The sequence below is a fragment of the Trichechus manatus genome, unplaced genomic scaffold, assembly GCF_000243295.1.
Source record: "Trichechus manatus latirostris isolate Lorelei unplaced genomic scaffold, TriManLat1.0 scaffold00170, whole genome shotgun sequence".
NCBI lineage: Eukaryota > Metazoa > Chordata > Mammalia > Sirenia > Trichechidae > Trichechus > Trichechus manatus.
This window is the reverse complement of record NW_004444106.1, coordinates 4,317,628-4,327,959: the sequence shown is the minus strand read 5'-3', so window position 1 is coordinate 4,327,959 and position 10,332 is coordinate 4,317,628.

The window sequence follows — 10,332 nt, the reverse complement described above, 5'->3', positions numbered from 1 at the left end:
AGCAGATGACCGCAGAAGTAGACAGCTAGCCCGAAGGTCACAGAACAAGACCTCATGTATGTTGCTGAATTTTGTGGACTTTGCTTGGTAGTTGTAGCTATCCTTATGCTACTAGCCTTATTATATACCTGTGGTCTTATTTCCTGTAGTTTTATTCACTGTGAAAGTCCATTTAAGCCTTATTCTTCTATTCCTAACAATTTCATCTAACACTTAGAGAGAAAATGCATTTGTGAAATTAGCCCAATCAGTAGGCAGTGCCAGCAATTTAACTGAGTGTTGGATCTGTCACCGCTTTCACGATCTGGACATGAAAATTCAGATCCATTAGCAACTCCTATATTAAATTACAGTCTTGTACCCAGTGCTCAAATTGCTGATGATACTGCAGATGGAATGTCAGCCAAACAGAAATCTTTAGAATCTCTTGCTAAGACTGTATTAAATAATAGGATAGCTCTTTATTTTCTTCTAGCCCAATAAGGAGGAGTTGTGGCATTGTTAATACCACCTGCTGCACTCAGATAAATACCACAGGAGATGTACAAGATACTAGAAATACCTGCCAGAAGGCTACTTGGCTACATTCAATACCTCTTATGCCTGACTATCCCTTTTTAGATATCTTTTTTTTTTATTGTACTTTAAGTGAAAGTTTACAATTCAAGTTAGTTTCTCATACAAAAATTTACACACACATTGCTATGTGACCCTCGTTGCTCTCCCTATACTGTGACAGCACACTCCTCCTTTCCACCCAGATTTCCCATGTCCGCTCAACCAGCTCCTGACCCTCTCTGCCTTCTCATCTCATCTCCATGTATCTACTTGAGCTAAGAGGCACACTCTTCACGAGTATGATTTTATGTTCCATAGTCCAGTCTAATCTTGGTCTGAAGAGTTGGCCTCAGGAATGGTTTCAGCTCTGGGCCAACAGAGAGTCCGGGGGCCATGTCTTCCAGGGTCCCTCCAGTCTCAGTCAAACCATTTAGTCTGGTCTTTCTACTAGAATTTGAGTTCTGTACCCCATTTTTCTCCTGCTCCATCAGGGACTCTCTGTTGCGTTCCCTTCAGGGCGGTCATTGGTGGTAGCAAGGCACCATCTAGTTCTTCTGGTCTCAGGCTAATGAAGTCTCTGGTTTATGTGGCCTTTCTGTCTCTTGGGCTAATATTTTCCTTGTGTCTTTGGTGTTCTTCGTTCTCCTTTGCTCCAGGTGGTTTGAGACCAATGGATGCATCTTAGATGGCTGCTTGCTAGCTTTTAAGACCCCAGATGCCACTCACCAAAGTGGGATGCAGAACATTTTCTTAATAAACTTTGTTATGCCAATTAACCTAGATTTCCCCTGAAAGCATGGCCCCCAGACCCCCGCCCCTGCTACTCTGTCCCTCTGAAGTGTTTGCTTGTATTCAGGAAAGTTAGCCTTTGGTTTAGTCCAGTTGTGCTGACTTCCCCTGAAGTTTGTGTTGTCCTTCCCTTCACCTAAGATAATTTTTGTCTACTACCTTTTTAGATATCTTTAGTTGGTTATCCAATGGTATTGGTTCCTGGTTGGGCTCGATACTGCAAACTGGGCTGACCATCTTGATTGCTATAATAATTATTGTAGGTCTAATTAATTGTTGTATAAAACGCCTGTCTAATGCTTGTAACCAAACTGTAGTCCTCCTTGATATGCAGAGGGTTATGTATGTTGAAGAAACTAAGTTCTTAGAGGAGACTGACTTCACATCTTGAGTTAGCCTTTTTGGATGTTAAGTTGTTCCTCCAAATGTGGCCTTCCTCCACTCATGCCCCAACTGGAGGATCACAGAAGCAGAGTGTCTGAGTTATGGCATGGTGAAAAGGTTGATGACAGAGCCAACTTATAAAACGATCAATCCAACAAGTCCATGTAGAAGAAAACACTCTTACAATGGTGATTAAGGAATCTCTATGGAGATTCATGATCAGAAGGGGAAAGTGTGAAAGAGCACTCTAAAACTGAGGCACTTGACATAACTAAAATGGCTGACACAGATCTGAATTGGACTCCATTTTGTCCTATGTCTCTGCTTCTGCTTTTTAGAGTATGTGACCTATGACCACACTTCTGACCAAGATAACTTGTTCTGCAACATTTTGAGGTGGTCCACCCAGAACGTTGGAGGAAACAGAAGAAACCAGCTCTGGAACCCAGGAAACTGTAGCTAAGCTTTAGTATGCTAGAAATTCTTGATAATTGAGTCTTACAGAACAGGTTGAATATCAACCAATCAAATGTACCCTTGTACTCCTTCCCTACTCTGTACAAAGTTCAAAAGATATGCGCTTATGCTCCCTCTTTGGAACTCCATTTTGAACTTTAACTTTGAAGCTTCCTGATTTGCAAATCTTTGACTCTGAATAAAACTCTTCTTTTATTCTACAGAAACTGTTTCACTTTTAACATTAGGAATTGTTAAAAACATAAATGTTTAGAGAAACACCAGAAGTTAGTGTAACAGAATATATTTATTGTGAGTAGATGCGATTCTATTTGGGCAGCCTCAACCCAAAGGTATGGGGAAGGCGCTCCAAAAGAGAGGATAGTGAAAGCAGGTTATATAGGTGGGGTCCGGGCAGGGTAATCTCCTGAGGGTCATTGTAAATTCCTCCCATGTTTGTTTCTCAGAGCACATGCAGGGCTTCAGAGTCAGTAAGCTGTAAAAACAGAGTCATTAAGGACATGCCACATATCCTAAAACACAGCTTCCAGTCAGACTCTGGATTTCCTGCTTCTCAAAACTAGCAGCACATAGATAATTCTCCAAAAGGGCCCAATGCTTAAGGCAAAACAGTCTCTACTAAGCTGCTTACTAGGCTATTGTATGACCTGAAGGTGACTCCAGGAAAACCAGTTCCTTAAAGGTTCAAAGTTCAAAAGGACACCCAAGGGCAAATGGCCTGGGTGGGTCACCCCAACTCCAGGGACCGAGAAATCTGGATTCTAGGAGAATTAAAATGGTTTCTCAGAACATTGTGACACCTTGGTGTCCCTGGATCCTTAGAGATGTGATGTTTTGTGGTGGAAATAGATCTGCACTGTATCTAGGGACAGACAATCCTCTCAAAGAACCAAAAAAGTGATTTAGAAGGGACTTTAGATATATAGGGTCGCTGTCAGTCAGAACTGACTCAATGGCAACTTTTTTTTTTTTTTTTTTTGGTTTGATATCACTTATACTCCTTTACTTAAACTCACAAAACAAATGTCATTTGACATTTCAAATTAAATACAAGAAAAATAAAAAGTATAGCACTTTACATGATTTTTCAAAATACATCAACCTCTCTGGAAATTCTGGTATGACCTCCCCCTCTTTAATTCTTAAGAATCATTAATCTAATTCAACTAATCTAAGGAGTGAGCCAAAGAGAAACAAGAGATGGGAGGAGATGAGCAGATGAAATCTCTCTCCCTCTTCCTCCCGTGGACTGTCTTAACACACAGTTCCCATGAAGTCTGTGCAGAGATCTACTGCATGCCAAGGGTGCAGCTGCTGAAAAACTAGCTGTATCTCTTCAAAGCACAGCTCACTGCACAGCAAGGGCCAGTGCCGTTCTTTCCTTTCCTTTGTTAAATTTGTATTTTATTCTCCAGACTTGCTGGAGTTAAAAAGTCTTTTTGAAAAAGTTAAAAAGAACTGGAAGCTTCCGGGGGTGGGGGTGGGGATGGAGCTCCCTATTTAAAATCTTTGTCTTCTCTGACTTCATTGGTATGCACAAAAGCATTTCTGCTAGCATACATGTTTTGATTTGTCTGCTTGCTCAAAAGTTTTAGTTCAGACATTAAACAGACTTTGCTGAATAGGTAAGTATAAATATTTAGGCTTCCTACATTTTGTGCTACATGATCTGCTGTTATGTCAAAACATATTGTTAAAAGACAATCAAAACACAAAGAAATTAAACCATGGGATTTATTTGAGCAGTTATCTATATGCATATAAGGAGGCCACTCTGTTTCTAAAAACATGGCTCAATGTAGGCTAGTTACATGAAACTTTTAAAGAAAAGAGAAAGGAGTAGAATAGAAAATCAACCATTGGCTAATCTTAGCATGATTGATTGAACCATGCCCTCCCACGCCCACCCCACGCCACCACTTATTGAGATTAGCTGGCATCAGGTTACTAGGTGGTCCCTCCATTCATTTGCACACACCTTTAGGTGTAGTCCGGAGGTTTTGAAATGATAAAAGGTACCTTAATTATTCAAGGAATTCTAAGGGTTATCTCTCAGGAAATAAGGGAAATGACTTAAAGTAACATTCTTTGCATTAGATAAAATGTGAGCTAGTTTATGGTTAACAAATGTCTTTGTTACAAAGGGAATTTTCAAAGACTTAATCACTGTGTCAAACTGGGCCTCAGTTTCCTTAATATTAACAATATGAAGGGTGCTTTGTTTGCCCCTTTCTTCCTTTTTTTAACCCTCTTTTTGTTCTCTCTCTGTCTGCCCTTTGCTTCCTATAAAAACTCAGCTGGTATTCAGGGAAGTACCTCCTAGTTTTTGCTGGGAGATGTGCTTCCATCCATGGATCTTTTCAAAACCGAATAAACTAGAAAATTAACTTTTTCAGAATATTATTTTTAACATCTTCTTTTCCTTGCTATACTTTCCTGTTACCTTACTCTCACTGTTTTTGTATTGTACCTTTCACTTAAACCTTTAGCATTTACTCATTGCCTCGGACTCTGTTTTTAGGAGATCCAGAGTAAGGCATCTGGGAACTTCCTTTTGCATTGGTAAGAAAAATATTATTTAAAAAAGAGGAAAGGAAGCTGCAGTTTCACTTCTTAATTGTAGTGTGGGATAAGAAACGAAGTTTTAATTCTTATGAAATCCAGATTTTTGGGTTCCATGGAGGGTGGGGTGGTCCACCCAAGCTATTGCTCTGAGATGATCTTTGGACTTTGAGCCTTGAGAAAACTGGTTTCCTAAGGTCACCTTTGAGTCAGACAGTGGTCTAGTTAAATTAGTAAAGACTGTTTTGCCTTAGGCATTGTGCTGTTTTGAAGAATTATCTGTGTGCAGTTTGTTTTGAGAAACAGAAACTCCAAGGTCAGACTAGAGCAATGTTTTAGGGTAAATCAGTAATAATTTTTATTCTTCTTCAAGACAGTGCTGTATGGAATCCTACTGAGGACAAATTGTTTTGCTAGTGATAAGATAGGGTATAAGAATCTTTGGTAGTTCTTTCCTCTTCGGAACGTTTTTTACTCCTGTTGAAGAGGAAAATTAATAACGGACATCTTACATTGATTTTAAGGTTTTTCTTATTCCTGTAACCAAATATTAACCATAAAAAGCCTGACCAAAACTGCAAAAGCCTGCCAGAAGCTGTAATACAGCCATGTAAATTTTTCTTTTCCTGCTAGAAAAGGCTAGTCAACAAAACCTTACCTCCTGATTTAATGAAAAAGGTCTCCTAATTTAAATCTTAAAAAGTCTCATGACTGCAGATGGGCCGAGGGCCAAATTTTTAGCAGCCAGGCCAGGGACTACCTAGTAACCTGAAATCAGCTGATCTCAGTAAAACCGGAGAAGGCAGGTGTCATGGTTTGAATTATGTCCCCCCAAAAATGTGTGTATCATTTTGGCTAGGCCATGATTCCTGGTACTGTGTGATTTTCCTGTATGTTGTAAACTTGCCTCTATGATGTTAATGAGGGAGGATGGGTGGCAGTTGTGTTAGTAAGGCAGGACCTGATCTACAAGACTGGATTGTGTCCTGAGGCAATCTCTTGAGATATAAAAGACAGAAGTGAGCAGTGAGACAGGGGGACCTCATACCATCAAGAAAGAAGTGCCAGGAGTGAAGCGTGTCCTTTGGACTGGGGTCCCTGCACCAAGAAGCTCCTAGTCCAGGGGAACTTTGATAAGAAGGCCGACAGAAAGAAAAAGCCTTCCCCTGGAGCTGACACCCTCAATTTGGACTTTTAGCCTACTTTGACCGTGAGGAAATAAACTTCTCTTCGTTAAAACCATCCACTTGTGGTATTTCTGTTATGGCAGCACTAGATAACTAAGACAGCAGGGTTCAATCAATCATGTTAAGATTAACTAATCATTGATCTTCTATTCTTCTCTCTCTTTTTCTCTTTATGAGTTTCGTTATAGCCAACCCACTTTGAGCATTTGCTTCTTTTTGGAATCAGAATGGTCTCCCTCAATGCGTATAGAATAACTGCTCAGAATAAACTTTATGTTTCAATTTCTTTGAATTTGTTTAGTTTTTAACAGTTTTGGTGTCAGAAGTGGGACCCAGAGAAAATCACCAAGCCAACCACCTCATTTTTAGTGAGGGATCATAAAATACCATACCAAACATGGGCCCTTTGTGCCCAATTGTTCACTCACTATGGCTGGGGAACTTGGTAAATCTTTCCTGGGTTCGAGTTCCATTCTTTGTGTGTTGAACTCTCTGGATTTATGTCTGGGCATCCTTTGCTTTATAAGTTACTCTTTTCCTCCATCTGTTTGGGGAGATGAGTTCCCATCTGCTCTTTTTCTTTCCACTTTAAGAAATTTCTGTTTGGCTCTTGGGTTTTATAGAGAGTTCCCGTTTGCATTATTTGAATACTTGCCCCGGATTGGATGCAAAGGATATCAAACTGAGCTCAAGAAAGGGTGTTGGAATTGATTTTGGGAAGCCTCAGTTAATTTTATTTGAATACTTGCCACAGACTGGGTGCAAGTGGTATAGGATTTGATCTGAGGGAGACCTCAGATCATTTTATTTGAATACCTGCCCCAGAATGAGTGCAAAGGTGTCAAATTTGATCTGAGGGAGGCCTCAGGGAAAATTTAAAAATGGTTCACCCTTACTGGTAACAGCTCAAAATTGCAGTAGTTACTTTTGTGTGCATATGTGTTGTTTTGTTTTAAGAGTGTTATGCTGTTGTTGGTCATCATAAAAAGGAAGATCACAAGGAAGAACTCAGGCATAGACTCTATCAGCCTGGTTTTTGAGCTGCCTTCACAGAACCAGTGAATGTGTGATTCTCACTCAAGATGATGTCCACATGTATGAGATTCTGTCTTGAGAATTTTTGCTTTGATCTAGAGAGAGTGTTCTGTCTTTTTCTTTTCCCCTCTGTGCACCATTATGAGGTTGCGCTAAGTCTCAGCTCTGAGTCCACTGATCTAAGTCCACTGTTTCTTGTCCCCATCTTATAATTTGGGCTTTCAGTAACTACTCTGAGAAACTTTGACATAAATTGGTTTATTTGAAAAGTGTACTGAAAAAGTATGGATTTTTTATTTTGATTGGTATAATGAGGCTTCAAAAAGATAAAAATTATTCTAAATTTACCTCTCTAACAGATTCTTTAAAGGGCGCAGAGGATAGAGTTATAAAAATAGAATATTTTCCTTACTCTGGATGGTATTGTTAAATCAGATTCCTTCAAAAATGTTTATTCTGATTATTTTAATGATACGTGTTCATATAAATCTAGTAGTTCTAATATTCCCAGCAATTAATGAAAGTGAATTCATTCGGACAAAGGTTTTTATGTCTACTTAAAAGCAGTTTCCAAGATTTTTAAACAACTTAGGCTAGACTGAGTATATGGGATGCATTTTGTTAAGGAAAGAGTAAAGTAAAAGACTAGTTATTTCAAAATGAGAAAAAGCAAAGAAAGAAAATTTGAATGGCTATGGAAGGTTGCAGAAGGTTAGAAAAAGGAAAGCAAAACTACTTACCAAGAAAATAATTAAGGAAGAGTCAAAGAGCCTCTCCCAACAGAGTGGAGATCTTTAAAAAATATTTAAAAAATTAGATTAATAAGGTGGACATTGAGGTTAAAGCAGGAAAAAAGCTGTCTCAATACAGTTATCTCAGTACAGTTATCAGAAACTGAGTAGATCGCCAACATTAAAGAACCATAAACAAGCTCTCTATTGTAGAGGTTTTTTTTTTTTTAAGCCAAGAGATTAAAAAAATCACAATGAGTGTGAACCTAAAATAGGGAAAGTGTTTCCATCCGTAGCCAGAGAAAGGCTATACAGGCAGTCCCAGGGTTACAAATGAGATCGATTCCTCAGTCTGTCTTTAAGGTGAATATGCAGGTAAGTCAGAACAGGTACATACGGTTCTTATTTAGCATCAGTTAGTCAAATGTTTGTCTTAGTATATAGTATATATTTTACATTTCTATGCATATAAAACCCTTAAGAAACACTTCCAAACAGCACAATATTTTCATGAGCGTCACAAAGTAGTGCGTGCGTTCGTTATTAGGAACCATTGTATTTAACTCAAATTTTTTAATATAATAGGCTTATGGCAGTCTGTTCTTATGTACGAATTGTCTGCAAGTTGAACATTCCTAACCCGGGGCCTGTATACAACTTTGAGTCTGTTAATAAATGTATTCTTTTTTTGCCACTTTGATTAGTTGTATTATACGGGTGACTAAGGAAAGTTGTGTTATGTGTATTTATGAGCCTACTGGTCTGCTTAAAAAGGCTTGTGTGGGACATACAGTTCATAATTATCCACCCTGCCTCAGTTTTCTGTGCATGACAGAACTAAATTACTTTTCTTAAAAGTTATGATATTTCTTAGTGGTTGAGACTATACTGAGGAGAAATAGTTTCAGAGGAATACAATTGTGTACATGCTTCTGTTTTTCAAGGAAACAGATTAGTTTTTTTTGTTTGTTTGTTTGTTTTTCTTTTCCAAAAGCAATGTTTGTTTTGTCTCGAAATGCTTTTGCATTCTTCAAACTTATTGGGGGGCATTAAAGAGTTTGTGAGTACATTGGAGCAGAAGGGGTATCTTAGTTATCTACCACTGCTATAACAGAAATACCACAAGTGGGTGGCTTTAACAAACAGAAATTTATTTTCTCACAATTCAGGAGACTAGAAGTCCAAATTCGGGGTGCTGGATGTAGGGGAAGGCTTTCTCTCTCTGCTGACTCTGGAGGAAGGTCCCTGTCTCTTTCATTCCTCAGTGATTTTCATGTGTCTTGGCATTCATCTTCTCCCATCTCTGCTCTACTTAATCTGCTCCTTTTATAGCTTAAAAGAGACTGACTCAAGACACACCCTACACTAATATTGTCTCATTAACATACAAAGAAAACCCATTTCCAATTGGAATTATAACCACAGGTACCAAACCAAAAACCAAACCCGATACCATCGAGTCTACTCCAACTCATAGAGACCCTATAAGATGAGGTGGAACTGCCACATAGGGTTTCTAAGGAGCGCCTGGTGGATTCGAACTGCCAACCTTTTTGTTAGCAGCCATAGCTCTTAACCACTATGCCACCAGGGTTTCCACCATAAGTACAGGGGTTAGGATTTACAACACATATTTTGGGGGGATACAATTCTATCCATAACTTGCACTCTTCTCATTCTGATCTTTTATATGATTATCAGGTTGCTAATCTGCTTGGTGGCTGGAGTCTTAAAAGCTTGCAAGCGGCCATCTAAGGTACAGCAAGTGGTCTCATTCTGACTAGTGAAACAATGAAGAGAAGAAGCTAAGGAACTAACAGAAGTAACATACGCTTCACAAAAAAGGTACCCTATATAGCAGTACCTATAAGACTTGAAGAAACCTAGATTGGTGCCTGGCCAACTCTTAGTGATCAAAGATTCTAATTGAATCATGATCAGAAGGGGAGAAATGTTGAAGAGGAAAATTAATAACAGACATCTTACTTCGATTTTAAGGTTTTTCTTATCCATGAAACAAAACAGTAACTGTAAAAAGCCTGACAAAAACTGCAAAAGCTTCCAGAAGCTGCTCTACAGCAGTGTAAATTTGTCTTTCCCTGCTAGAAAAGGATAGTCACCAAAACCATTACCTCCTGATTTAATGAAAAAGATTCTAAGGTCTCCTAATTTAAATCTCAAAAAGTCTCCTAGCTGTAGCTGAGTGGAGGGCCAAATTTTTAGCAGCCAGGCAAGGGGCCACCTGTTATTGTTGATAGATGCTGTTGAGTTTGTTCCGACTCATAGTAACCCTATATACAACAGAATGAAACACTGGCCAGTTCTGCGACTATCAATGTCATCCATAATTTGTTATAATCCACACAGTCAAATGCCTTTGCATAGTCAATAAAACACGAGTAAACATATTTCTGGTATTCTCTTCTTTCATCCAAGATCCATCTGACATCAGCAATGATATCCCTCATCTTCTGAATCCTGCTTGAATTTCTTGCAGTTCCCTGTCTATGTACTGCTGCAACCATTTTTGAATGATCTTCAGCAAAATTTTTCTTGTGTATAATATTAATGATATTGTTTGGTAATTTCCACCTTCTGTTGGGTTATCT